Source organism: Quercus suber, unplaced genomic scaffold, assembly GCF_002906115.3.
Source record: "Quercus suber isolate HL8 unplaced genomic scaffold, Cork oak 2.0 scaffold_1047, whole genome shotgun sequence".
Classification (NCBI taxonomy): Eukaryota; Viridiplantae; Streptophyta; class Magnoliopsida; order Fagales; family Fagaceae; genus Quercus; species Quercus suber.
Window position 1 is genome coordinate 125,349 of NW_027070457.1, and position 13,199 is coordinate 138,547.

Sequence of the window (13,199 nt, forward strand, 5' to 3'; positions counted from 1 at the left end):
TGAGTAATTGTTTAACTATATATATATATATTACTAAATAATTTAACTTAGAATAAATTATAAATAATTTTAGTATAATGAAAAATATAGGGCACAATTTTTTTGAGTTAAAGTTAATTTATGAAATAATTTTTTTTCTTAAGAACTTTATTGTATTTACTCTTTAGCTTGCCCTCCCTGGAAAATATACCTGGCTCTGCCACTGAATGTCACTTACTTTTCAGGTATAAAATTCCATTGAAGGTTGAAGATTGACCATATTCATTTTATTTGATAATTTCAAATAATCTCTTAGACTATCACACAAAAAAATAAAAAATAAAAAATGAATATAATATTCTTAAAATATCACGCTCAATAACTTTCTTGTGGATCGCACGGATTAGTTGATGACCGCTCAAAGTTTAGGTAACTCATTTAATAGTTAATAATTAGAAAATTTAAAACTCTATTGGTGAAGTTAGTGGAAGCACTAGAGGATCTCCTTCTAATTTTCTAATTTTTGGTTTAGAAAGTGACACTTTATATGTTTCGGTTAGGAGTGGCTGCGGGTAGAGTTCGATTGGATTGTCCTCCAACCCGCCACTTGACTCAATTGTATCAAGTTTTAGAAACCTAAACTCACAACCAACCAATGGAATATCTGTTGTTGACGGACGACCTTTAGATTTTTGAAGGTTAGATTGGTCAAAGTTGCCATCCTTCTTGTCGATGGTATTTTAGATTTGGTGGAAATCTCACTAGATCTGGTAGATATCTCAATAAACCTGACTGAGATCTCATTAAATTTGGTGAGATCTTTGTTAGATCTGGCAAGATCTAAATGGTGAAGAGAGACAGCAAAGTGGAGAGGGATGAACAACAAGAAGGATTGATGGGTCAGTTGTAGTGAATTTTTTTCGAAAGGGGAAAATCGCCCCTTGAATTGATGTTGATCAATTTGGATGCTTTACACTCGCCATTGAACATTGCATTGCATGGATCAAGCAGTTTTCGATTCAAATGACTCCAGGTAGGGTGATTTTGTTGGGTTTGGGTTTGGGTTGGATAGCACTTGTCTTAGCCCCATTCTCTGAGCACTTACTTAGTACACTGAGAGAATTACTTCTTCATGTACACAATAGTGGATTCTATTACTAAAATTTATTGTGGAACTCATTCAAGTGAGATGAGGGAGCATTGCTTCAAAGTATTAAAAAAAATGTAAACTACATANTCAAAATATTAATAATTTATTGCTAATAAATAGGTTAAATTTGGTCAAGTCATCAACATAAAAACATGCATTTATCTATTTGATTATATATACTATAAAATCGAAATATTTAACCAATGTTTGACTCTCTTTTTTCACTTCCTTATAACTATTCCCCCCCCCCCCCCCCCCGGCGCAAAAAATAAAACTCAATACTTTCTAGAACTAAAACCCGATAACATAGAAAAATCTAATATAATCTAATATAATAGTGTCTATTTTATTAATGTATTTATATTTAGTTTTGAAAATTTCTGCTTAATGGTTTGTTTATCTCACTATGTATAGTTTACGCTTGATTGTTTGTACTAAACTAATATGGGATCATCTTTGTGTACAAGATGGAAAATGAGATTTTGAGTAATTGTTTAACTATATATATATATATTACTAAATAATTTAACTTAGAATAAATTATAAATAATTTTAGTATAATGAAAAATATAGGGCACAATTTTTTTGAGTTAAAGTTAATTTATGAAATAATTTTTTTTCTTAAGAACTTTATTGTATTTACTCTTTAGCTTGCCCTCCCTGGAAAATATACCTGGCTCTGCCACTGAATGTCACTTACTTTTCAGGTATAAAATTCCATTGAAGGTTGAAGATTGACCATATTCATTTTATTTGATAATTTCAAATAATCTCTTAGACTATCACACAAAAAAATAAAAAATAAAAAATGAATATAATATTCTTAAAATATCACGCTCAATAACTTTCTTGTGGATCGCACGGATTAGTTGATGACCGCTCAAAGTTTAGGTAACTCATTTAATAGTTAATAATTAGAAAATTTAAAACTCTATTGGTGAAGTTAGTGGAAGCACTAGAGGATCTCCTTCTAATTTTCTAATTTTTGGTTTAGAAAGTGACACTTTATATGTTTCGGTTAGGAGTGGCTGCGGGTAGAGTTCGATTGGATTGTCCTCCAACCCGCCACTTGACTCAATTGTATCAAGTTTTAGAAACCTAAACTCACAACCAACCAATGGAATATCTGTTGTTGACGGACGACCTTTAGATTTTTGAAGGTTAGATTGGTCAAAGTTGCCATCCTTCTTGTCGATGGTATTTTAGATTTGGTGGAAATCTCACTAGATCTGGTAGATATCTCAATAAACCTGACTGAGATCTCATTAAATTTGGTGAGATCTTTGTTAGATCTGGCAAGATCTAAATGGTGAAGAGAGACAGCAAAGTGGAGAGGGATGAACAACAAGAAGGATTGATGGGTCAGTTGTAGTGAATTTTTTTCGAAAGGGGAAAATCGCCCCTTGAATTGATGTTGATCAATTTGGATGCTTTACACTCGCCATTGAACATTGCATTGCATGGATCAAGCAGTTTTCGATTCAAATGACTCCAGGTAGGGTGATTTTGTTGGGTTTGGGTTTGGGTTGGATAGCACTTGTCTTAGCCCCATTCTCTGAGCACTTACTTAGTACACTGAGAGAATTACTTCTTCATGTACACAATAGTGGATTCTATTACTAAAATTTATTGTGGAACTCATTCAAGTGAGATGAGGGAGCATTGCTTCAAAGTATTAAAAAAAATGTAAACTACATATTTGATCCCTATCATTTACATCATATTTCAATTTAGTCCCTAATATTTTAATTATGTCAATTTGGTCCTTAACCTTTTAACATTATGTCAATTTAGTCTTTATCGTTATCTCTTAGATGGAAAAGTCTGACATGTCAAACGGCCTAAATTAAATTAAAATAAAAAAATTGGCCCACTAGATGCCACCTAGACTAATAGGTCAGTTTTTTTTAGAGAACACGTCAGTTTTTTTTTTTTTTTTTTTTTTTTTTAATTTTTTTTAAACCCAAATAAAATCTTTTTAGTTTGATAATAAAATTTTCTTATTTTGTTAAACAGAGGCAGACCCATCTAAAACATTATCTCCCTAAAATCCATAATCCCTAAAATCTAAAATAGTAATTATTGATCTTGACATAGTACCGACATAAATCGCGTCGGCATGTGAAATCAGCTTGATAAGGTTAAACCGCTCCGAGGCATGGTACCCACTGACTCTAGCTACCACAGACTTCACGCCTTGAATTGGCCAAGCAATAGATAGCCTCTATAATCCACAAACGCTTCCAAAAAAAAAAAAAAAAAAAAAAATACTACAAATTAAAAACAAAAATCATGTTTGAAATGCACAAAGTTATTGACGAGAACACGCATGGTTAAGCGATGAAAGAGCGAATTTGAGTAGAAACAGTAATGATTCGAATTGAATAAAAATTTTCAAAACGCTGGGATTTGAAGATTGAACAATGTGACTAATCAAAAACCTAAAACCGTTTGATTTTTTCCAAGAAAAAAGAAAAAGAAAATGAGAATCCCTAAAATCTAAAATAGTAATTATGGATTTTAGGGAGATACTGTTTTAGATGGGTCTGCCCCAATTTAACAAAATAAGCAAAATTTATAATCAAACTAAAAAGATTTGATTTTGGTTTAAAAAAGAAGAAGATAGTATAGGTGGTAGTTGATGTGGCAATATATATATATATATATATATTTTTTAATTTAAGCAATTTGACATGTCAGATTTTTCCATCCAAGAGATAATGATAAATACTAAATTAACACGACACTTAAAAGATAGGGACTAAATTGATACAATTGAAATATTATGAACTAAATTGAAATATGATGTAAAAATAAAAACCAAATATGTAATTTACCCTTAAAAAAATTTCCACGTCTAACCTATGTTAAATTATACCGTTAAATATAAAGGGGCAATTAATTATTACGAAAGACTCACCTGTAAGTCAAGTCCAATTTTTCTAAACCACAATGGAGTCAAGACGTCATTTTTATAAATCATTAGATGGATAAAGTTTCACCTTTTTCTCAAGATTTAGATATGCAAAAATTTGACAATTGCTAACAGAGTAAACATGAGGTAGGTAATGTGCCACTTCCTAAATTACATATTTGATTGAATAGGTTCAATCATAATGAAAAAATGTAATTCAAGTTTTATTTTCTTTTAACAACGGTCTTGAAATTATAGTGGTGAAGTGATTTATAGTCTGGTCATTTTTCATTTTCCCCCCATCTGCCTTCTTCTGAATAATTTGTTCAAATATTTTGAATGAATTCAAAATGTAGTTTTTGATTAATTTGACTTCTCAACAGCAAGATGTTTGAATGAATCTTTTATTTTATTTTATTTATATATTTTTTAAGAATCATGTTTGAATGAACTTGAAATAGATTTAGGTTGGTGAAAATTGATTTCTTATCTTTCGTTGAATGAATAAAGTTAATTTGTTTTAAAAATATCGTTATCAATTCTCTCATGAGTTTACTCCAAGTTACTTTAATTATAAGTTTTAAATATAGTTATATACATATTCGTAGTAATCAATTGGCAAAATATTTGTTTCTCAAAAAAAAAAAAAAAAAAAAGAGGGTAAAATATTAAGAATTTCAAGGTAATTATAAAATATTTCTGGAGTATGATAGATGTGTATTCATTTTTCTCACATAATAGGTCTTACTAATCAAATTAATAGTAAGATCTACTTTTCATGTGAGACAAAGAAGTATGTATTTATTATACTCTTAAAGTATTCTTAAATTTTCTAGAAATGATGACTTGGGTTTTTTTTTTTTTTTTTTTTTTTTTTTTTTTTTTTTTTATGGGGGGTGGGGGAGGTGGGAGATAGGTGATAGATCATTGAGCTAAGGCTTAGTTTATGGCCTTTCTTGATTGTGATTTTTTTTTTTTTTTTTGAAAACATTAGAAATTCCGTTTGACCTAAAGAACTAAATGTGATTGACGAGAAATCAATACCTTGATAAATAAATAACTGTGAATAATAAGTATAAAGAAGACGAGATGATCCAATTAAAGTAAACAAAATAGACAAATAAATAAATAAATAAATATTCCAAATAATTGTAAAAAAAAGGGGGTCAAAACCTCAAACGAACCCCACAGAAAAGAGATTTTAAAAATTAAAAAAAAAAAAAAAAGCCTTAAAACATATAGAAAAGATTACAATGCCATTAGGCTATTAACACTACCGAAGTCAAAATGAAATTGCCATTACAAAACTCTCGTACAGTTTGTTATTTTATTTTATTTTTTTATATTTAAAATTTCATACACTAACTAATTTGTGGGCATGTAATAGTTTGACCTATTTGATTGGGAGGTTAAAAAAGTGAGAGGATAGAAAATGTATATATTGTGAAAATATAATATCTAGCCTTATATCATGTCCATGACTCATTTTGGTAGGCACTGCATTAGTTTTATTGGCCATTGTTCTAGGATTCACTTGCATCATCATGCTATCACCTAGATATGTTGTAACTGATGTTAAGCATTTTTTTTTTTAATAAAAAAAGTCCAATTATGTTAGTTTATATACCCTATGACAGTCCTAAATAACATGTACCCTAATCTCAAGGAATCGACTCAATTACCTATAAGTAACTATTTTGAATTTCGAATGTAGTCCTTGACTATATAGTTGCCATTTTGAGATTAATTGTTTGATTGCTACCCTATAGTTTTCGATCCCCTAAATTCTCATATTTGAGTGTTGTTTTTATATATTTTTGTCTGGCCATAAGAAAGCAAGTAATAACTAATAACCATGGAATACCAAAAACAGACCTATATAATATAATGCATGTAAATTATTTTTGGCGTGGCCGAAACTGCTGGACCCAGCGAGGCTAGGATAGGAAGATAGCCACGTAACAAAAGGACAGCACGTGGTTGAGAGAATTTCATGGGTCGACGAAGATATCAACAATAGACAAAGGGGTTGGGGCGTAAGGAATTGACAGCGACAACGGAAGATTCCGCCGTTAGAAATAAAGATCTAGGGGTAGGGGTACTCGGATTGGATAATTGGATTAGGTCGGTGCAGACTGCAAGAATGTACATGGGCTCGGTCATAGTTCACGAGTTATGACACATTGACACTATCTGCTTCTTTAGGTCATTGGGTCTAGAAAATACATCCTGTTACGGGTGTATGTTTTTTTTCTTTCACAGCTGATGGGGTCCCACCAGCTTGTGAGAGGAAGGATGCATACACCCGTAACAAGATATACTTCCTTCATTGGGTCAGGTGTGGTCATCGGTCACTATTGAGTAAATTTTTTTTGGGATGTGTAGGATCCATTACAGTTCATCATAGTCACATCTTGAATCTCTCTAAAAAAATGATGGAATAAAAATGTACCTTATGAGTTACAAATCACATTTTTTGTTGCATAAACTAATTTATTGTATATATTTTTTTTGTTATATATATTATCCATAGTAAGGTAGGTGATTTGAAGTTTTAAAATATCTGCTTAGGAACATTTGAAGATACCAATTGAGTTATAAAATTATATTAGTACATAATTTAACTTTATTTGTCAAAATGTGTTGAAAGTATTAATTAAAATATTAAATATTCCTCTAAAAAACATTAAATGCATCTTAACTTGTGCCCAAGGTGACTCTACATTGAAGCCAAGGTTGTCATAGGATCATCTTGACTTAGAAAAAGAATAATTATTGTAATTTTATGATTTTTTTTTACCCGTAAAAAAATTTTGTGACCACCCTAAATTTTTTTAGGCTCAACATAATTACACTTTGAACAAATTTTAGTAACAAACTTGGTTGTAAATTAAAACCACAAGTCCACTCAATATATTTTTTTATTGGATGTGAATTTTGACAAATCTACCATTGCAATGGTAAATCAAAGATCAGTAGCTATATTATCAATCAAATATTTAAATCTTGAGTTTTTGTAATCTAAAATTAGACATAATAATAAGTTTATGGATTAAATATTAAATAACCTTCGACTGATATAAAATTTAACATGTATTTTAAGAACATAAAAAAAAATATGTAATTCAACGGTTAGATTTTTAAAATATATAGTCACATTAATTTGTTTAGTAAAAGTTGTAACTTTGGACAAATTTTAGCAACAAACTTGGTTGTAAAGTAAAACTACAACTCCACTCAATATATATATATATATATTTATTGGATGTGAATTTTGACAAATCGACCATTGGATTATCATTGCAAACTTTTAAGAAAATCAAAGATAAGTAACTATATTATCAATCAAATATTTAAATCTTGAGTTTTTGTAATCTAAAATTAGACATAAAAATAAGTTTATGGATTAAATATTAAATAACCTTCGACTGATATAAAATTTAACATGTATTTTAAGAACATAAAAAAAATATGTAATTCAACGGTTAGATTTTTAAAATATATAGTCACATTAATTTGTTTAGTAAAAGTTGTAACTTTGGACAAATTTTAGCAACAAACTTGGTTGTAAAGTAAAACTACAACTCCACTCAATATATATATATATATATATATTTATTGGATGTGAATTTTGACAAATCGACCATTGGATTATCATTGCAAACTTTTAAGAAAATCAAAGATAAGTAACTATATTATCAATCAAATATTTAAATCTTGAGTTTTTGTAATCTAAAATTAGACATAAAAATAAGTTTATGGATAATTTTGAGATTAATTGTTTGATTGCTACCCTATAGTTTTCGATCCCCTAAATTCTCATATTTGAGTGTTGTTTTTATATATTTTTGTCTGGCCATAAGAAAGCAAGTAATAACTAATAACCATGGAATACCAAAAACAGACCTATATAATATAATGCATGTAAATTATTTTTGGCGTGGCCGAAACTGCTGGACCCAGCGAGGCTAGGATAGGAAGATAGCCACGTAACAAAAGGACAGCACGTGGTTGAGAGAATTTCATGGGTCGACGAAGATATCAACAATAGACAAAGGGGTTGGGGCGTAAGGAATTGACAGCGACAACGGAAGATTCCGCCGTTAGAAATAAAGATCTAGGGGTAGGGGTACTCGGATTGGATAATTGGATTAGGTCGGTGCAGACTGCAAGAATGTACATGGGCTCGGTCATAGTTCACGAGTTATGACACATTGACACTATCTGCTTCTTTAGGTCATTGGGTCTAGAAAATACATCCTGTTACGGGTGTATGTTTTTTTTCTTTCACAGCTGATGGGGTCCCACCAGCTTGTGAGAGGAAGGATGCATACACCCGTAACAAGATATACTTCCTTCATTGGGTCAGGTGTGGTCATCGGTCACTATTGAGTAAATTTTTTTTGGGATGTGTAGGATCCATTACAGTTCATCATAGTCACATCTTGAATCTCTCTAAAAAAATGATGGAATAAAAATGTACCTTATGAGTTACAAATCACATTTTTTGTTGCATAAACTAATTTATTGTATATATTTTTTTTGTTATATATATTATCCATAGTAAGGTAGGTGATTTGAAGTTTTAAAATATCTGCTTAGGAACATTTGAAGATACCAATTGAGTTATAAAATTATATTAGTACATAATTTAACTTTATTTGTCAAAATGTGTTGAAAGTATTAATTAAAATATTAAATATTCCTCTAAAAAACATTAAATGCATCTTAACTTGTGCCCAAGGTGACTCTACATTGAAGCCAAGGTTGTCATAGGATCATCTTGACTTAGAAAAAGAATAATTATTGTAATTTTATGATTTTTTTTTACCCGTAAAAAAATTTTGTGACCACCCTAAATTTTTTTAGGCTCAACATAATTACACTTTGAACAAATTTTAGTAACAAACTTGGTTGTAAATTAAAACCACAAGTCCACTCAATATATTTTTTTATTGGATGTGAATTTTGACAAATCTACCATTGCAATGGTAAATCAAAGATCAGTAGCTATATTATCAATCAAATATTTAAATCTTGAGTTTTTGTAATCTAAAATTAGACATAATAATAAGTTTATGGATTAAATATTAAATAACCTTCGACTGATATAAAATTTAACATGTATTTTAAGAACATAAAAAAAAATATGTAATTCAACGGTTAGATTTTTAAAATATATAGTCACATTAATTTGTTTAGTAAAAGTTGTAACTTTGGACAAATTTTAGCAACAAACTTGGTTGTAAAGTAAAACTACAACTCCACTCAATATATATATATATATATATATTTATTGGATGTGAATTTTGACAAATCGACCATTGGATTATCATTGCAAACTTTTAAGAAAATCAAAGATAAGTAACTATATTATCAATCAAATATTTAAATCTTGAGTTTTTGTAATCTAAAATTAGACATAAAAATAAGTTTATGGATCAAATATATTATATTAAATAACATTCGATTGACATAAAATTTAACATGTGCTTTAAGAACATAAAAAAAATATGTAATTCAACATTTAGATTTTTAAAATATGTATTACAACTAATTTTGAGCCAAATTTTGTCCTTAAACTTTAGTCCCCTTAACAATATATTAGGCTTTTACACATAAAAAGAATATGCCAAGAAAAATTCTATTGAACTAAAATTTTGAAAGAGATATAACTTGTAGTATTGATAATGATACTATCATGCAATGATTTTAAAATAAGAAAACTCGTAGAAAAAAATTGTAAGACTTTATGTATTTGTGTATATATATATATACATATTTTGGTCAATATATGAAGTTCTCTTTTTATTAGATTTTGTATAATTTAAGTTTCTTAATGATCACTTTGAAAAAAATTCTTGAAGCCGCTACTGCTTGTTCCTTAAGAATATTCGTTAACAAAAGTCTCTTTCATTTTCTCTGTTTAAGTTAGGCTTATATACACATGGTCATTTTTGCAGGTAGTAGTTTAAATTTGAGCGGATTAAATTCCCTTTAATTTTAAAATGGAAGTATATTGTATGTTTTTTAAGTTTTGGAATCGTTTCTAAACTTTCAAAATTTATAATTTACATTATTGAATATTTTTTATAGAAATAATTACAATGTGTTGTTAATCTTGTAGCTTGAGCCATTTTTCTCTAGATCTCTAAGCATTTTATGCATGGGAGGTGCTAATTCAGCTACATCATTAAATATTATAATAATATTAAGTGTCCATTTCGTCATAGTCTATCACAGTTTTGTAGTTAAAAACAATGTTTTTCTATTTTTCTCCATTATAACGTTTTTTTTGGGTGGGTTCATGGAATTATTTTAGGAAATGTTCATTGAAAAGTCACATTGACGTTATCATATAAATTGTAAGTTTTTATATCAAATGAACAATTTTCAAAAAAGCAACCAAAAATTGAAAGAGTGTAACTAGTTGCCCAATACATTAGCAACTCCAATAATATGAAATGGGTTAAATACCCAAATAATTCAATTTTTATGTAAATGTTTCATTTCTCCAAAATAATAATAATAATAATAATAATAATTAAGAAGATTTTAATATAATTACAGTAGATATTTTGTTTTAGGAGATGGAGGACACTTGTTTGTATGTCATCTAGTATAATTTTTGTACGAATAGGACATAAGTTGGATTTAAAAAAATTATTTCCCCATTCTTGAGAGAGATGTTTGTGTGTGTGTATATATACATACATATATATATATATATATATATATATTCCTTTTAGATAGATTAGAATTTGACCATGTGACATTTGCTCAATGATGATTGCTTTTTATAATCAGACAAAAATGCTAATAACTCTTTTAAACGCAGAATTCAAATTAAAATTTATTATATAATGCTAATAAATTTTTTCCATTTGAACTAAATAAAACCCATTAAGAGATATAATATTATAAATAATATTTCATGAAAAACTCCCTACCACAAAACTTTGGAACTTAATAATATTTTTCTGTTTTTCCGAGGTGGAACCGTGCAAATTAACCTAAATGTCATAACACGTGCACTGCGATATAAGAATGCCATGATAAATATTTTTATTTATATACCAAATCATATTACAAGAAAATAATTAAATATAAATGATTTAACAAAGGGGTGTGTGATTCATAACTTCATAAAATTGAAAACCATTTATTAATTCCAAATAAGTTAGTGGTGTTCACATGTCTTGATTTAAAAAAAAAAAAAAAAGCCATGGGGAATGAAGCAGTGATATAAGAAGGGAAGTGCTAATAGGTGCCCTCAGGGCATTGGTTTGTGAATTAATTAATAACTAATAACTAATAACTAATCCAAGGAATGTTTGCAAGAATTAAATGGTTTGTGAATTATGAGATATTGAGATTGTGATGGACCCAAAAAATTAAGTGAAATTGTCTTCTTAATATCACACATTAAATATGACATCCGAAAATAACTACCATCCAACAGGCCAACGCAACACTACACATCATCTTTAATAGAATAGTAAAGTTTTGATTTTGATTGATAAAAGGTTTGACTTGTGATGTGAATAGGTTTATAACAAAACAAAACAAAAATCACAGAGATTGGAGATTATCATGTGGTTTCCCGTGTACTTTTTCATTCACACTTCTTAATATAGTAATTGAAACCTGGAAGATTCTCATGTGGATTTTTTATGGCTATAATTTGAAGCACGTATGCACAACATGAAAACCACAATCAATGCAAATGCACCTTTTTTTTGTCCTCTAACGAGAGGCTCAATTTCTCTAATGATTTGAATCTTTATCATAAAGTCATAAAGGCTCTAATTATGATAGGGATTTTGTTTTACTTTCATGGTGGGTTTGGTGGCATAATTAAAACGCCAAGAATTCAAATTTGAAGCCTGCGATTGTACACTTTGAGCATCAAATATTAAAGAAATTGATCTCAATATCTCACATGCATGGGAGGAAAAATATTATACAATGATGGTTGCCAGCAATATACATTGCAACACCTTTCAGTTTAATATTTGTTTTTACGTGTGGAACAGATCTTCATCTTACGATAACGTTTATTCCAAATTCTAAGATCCCAACCTCGAAAGAGAGATAAATAGCATCAACATATTCTTGATTCGGAAGTATAGTAACACAAACTGAATGGTGGACCACAAATAGGGAGAATCATATTCCTCCCTGGTCCAAAGTTTTTAAAAACATTTAAAAAATATGCTTAGAGCATGTTTAGTGGATTGTACAAATAGATACTAGTTGAGATACTAGAGGCGTTAGCTGCAAGGAGAGTAGTCAGTTTTACCATGGAGTTGGGCTTTAATCAATCTATGTTTGAAGGGGACTCGGAGGTTATAATCAAAGCCCTCAATGTCGAAGATTTTTCTTTAGCTAGTGTTGGACACATTATTAAAGACATTTGGTCTATGTCTGGTTTGCTACAAACCAAGTCCTTCTCTTTTGTAAGGAGGCAGGGTAACTCAGTTGTCCATGCCTTAGCTCAAAGAGCAAGGTTTTCCTTTCCTGGATTAGTCTGGATGGAGGATGTTCCACCAGACATTTATCGTTTTGTATATTTTGATTTTAGTTAGTTAATAAATTGGTTGACAAGTTCGGATTCTCAAAAAAAAAAAAAAAAAAAAAAAAAGGATGTTCCACCAGACATTTATCGTTTTGTATATTTTGATTTTAGTTAGTTAATAAATTGGTTGACAAGTTCGGATTCTCAAAAAAAAAAAAAAAAAAAAAGAATAATAAATAAATTAAATTGCTTATAAACAGTTCCAGTTTGGCTGAATAAAAAGCTTATTAATGTTTGTTTGTTTATAAACAAAGTTAGCTTGAGCCTCAGTTTTTGATTTGTTTAATAAATGAGCCAAGATCAAGCAAAAAATATTGTTCATAAATACGCTTGTAAGCATTAGGGGTTGATACAAAATAAGTTGAACCTAGTCTTGTTTATGAGTTTGGTATTAGTTTGATATGAGATTGACAATTAAGCTCAAGTCTTATTAAGATTTTTAAATAATTGGGAGTTGAGATAACTAGTCTAAACTAAATAAACTTGATAATTATTTTAACTAGTAAGTTACCCGTGCAATGCACGAATAATATTGTAATGTTTTATGTAAGATGATTTTGGAGAATGTTGTATATGTA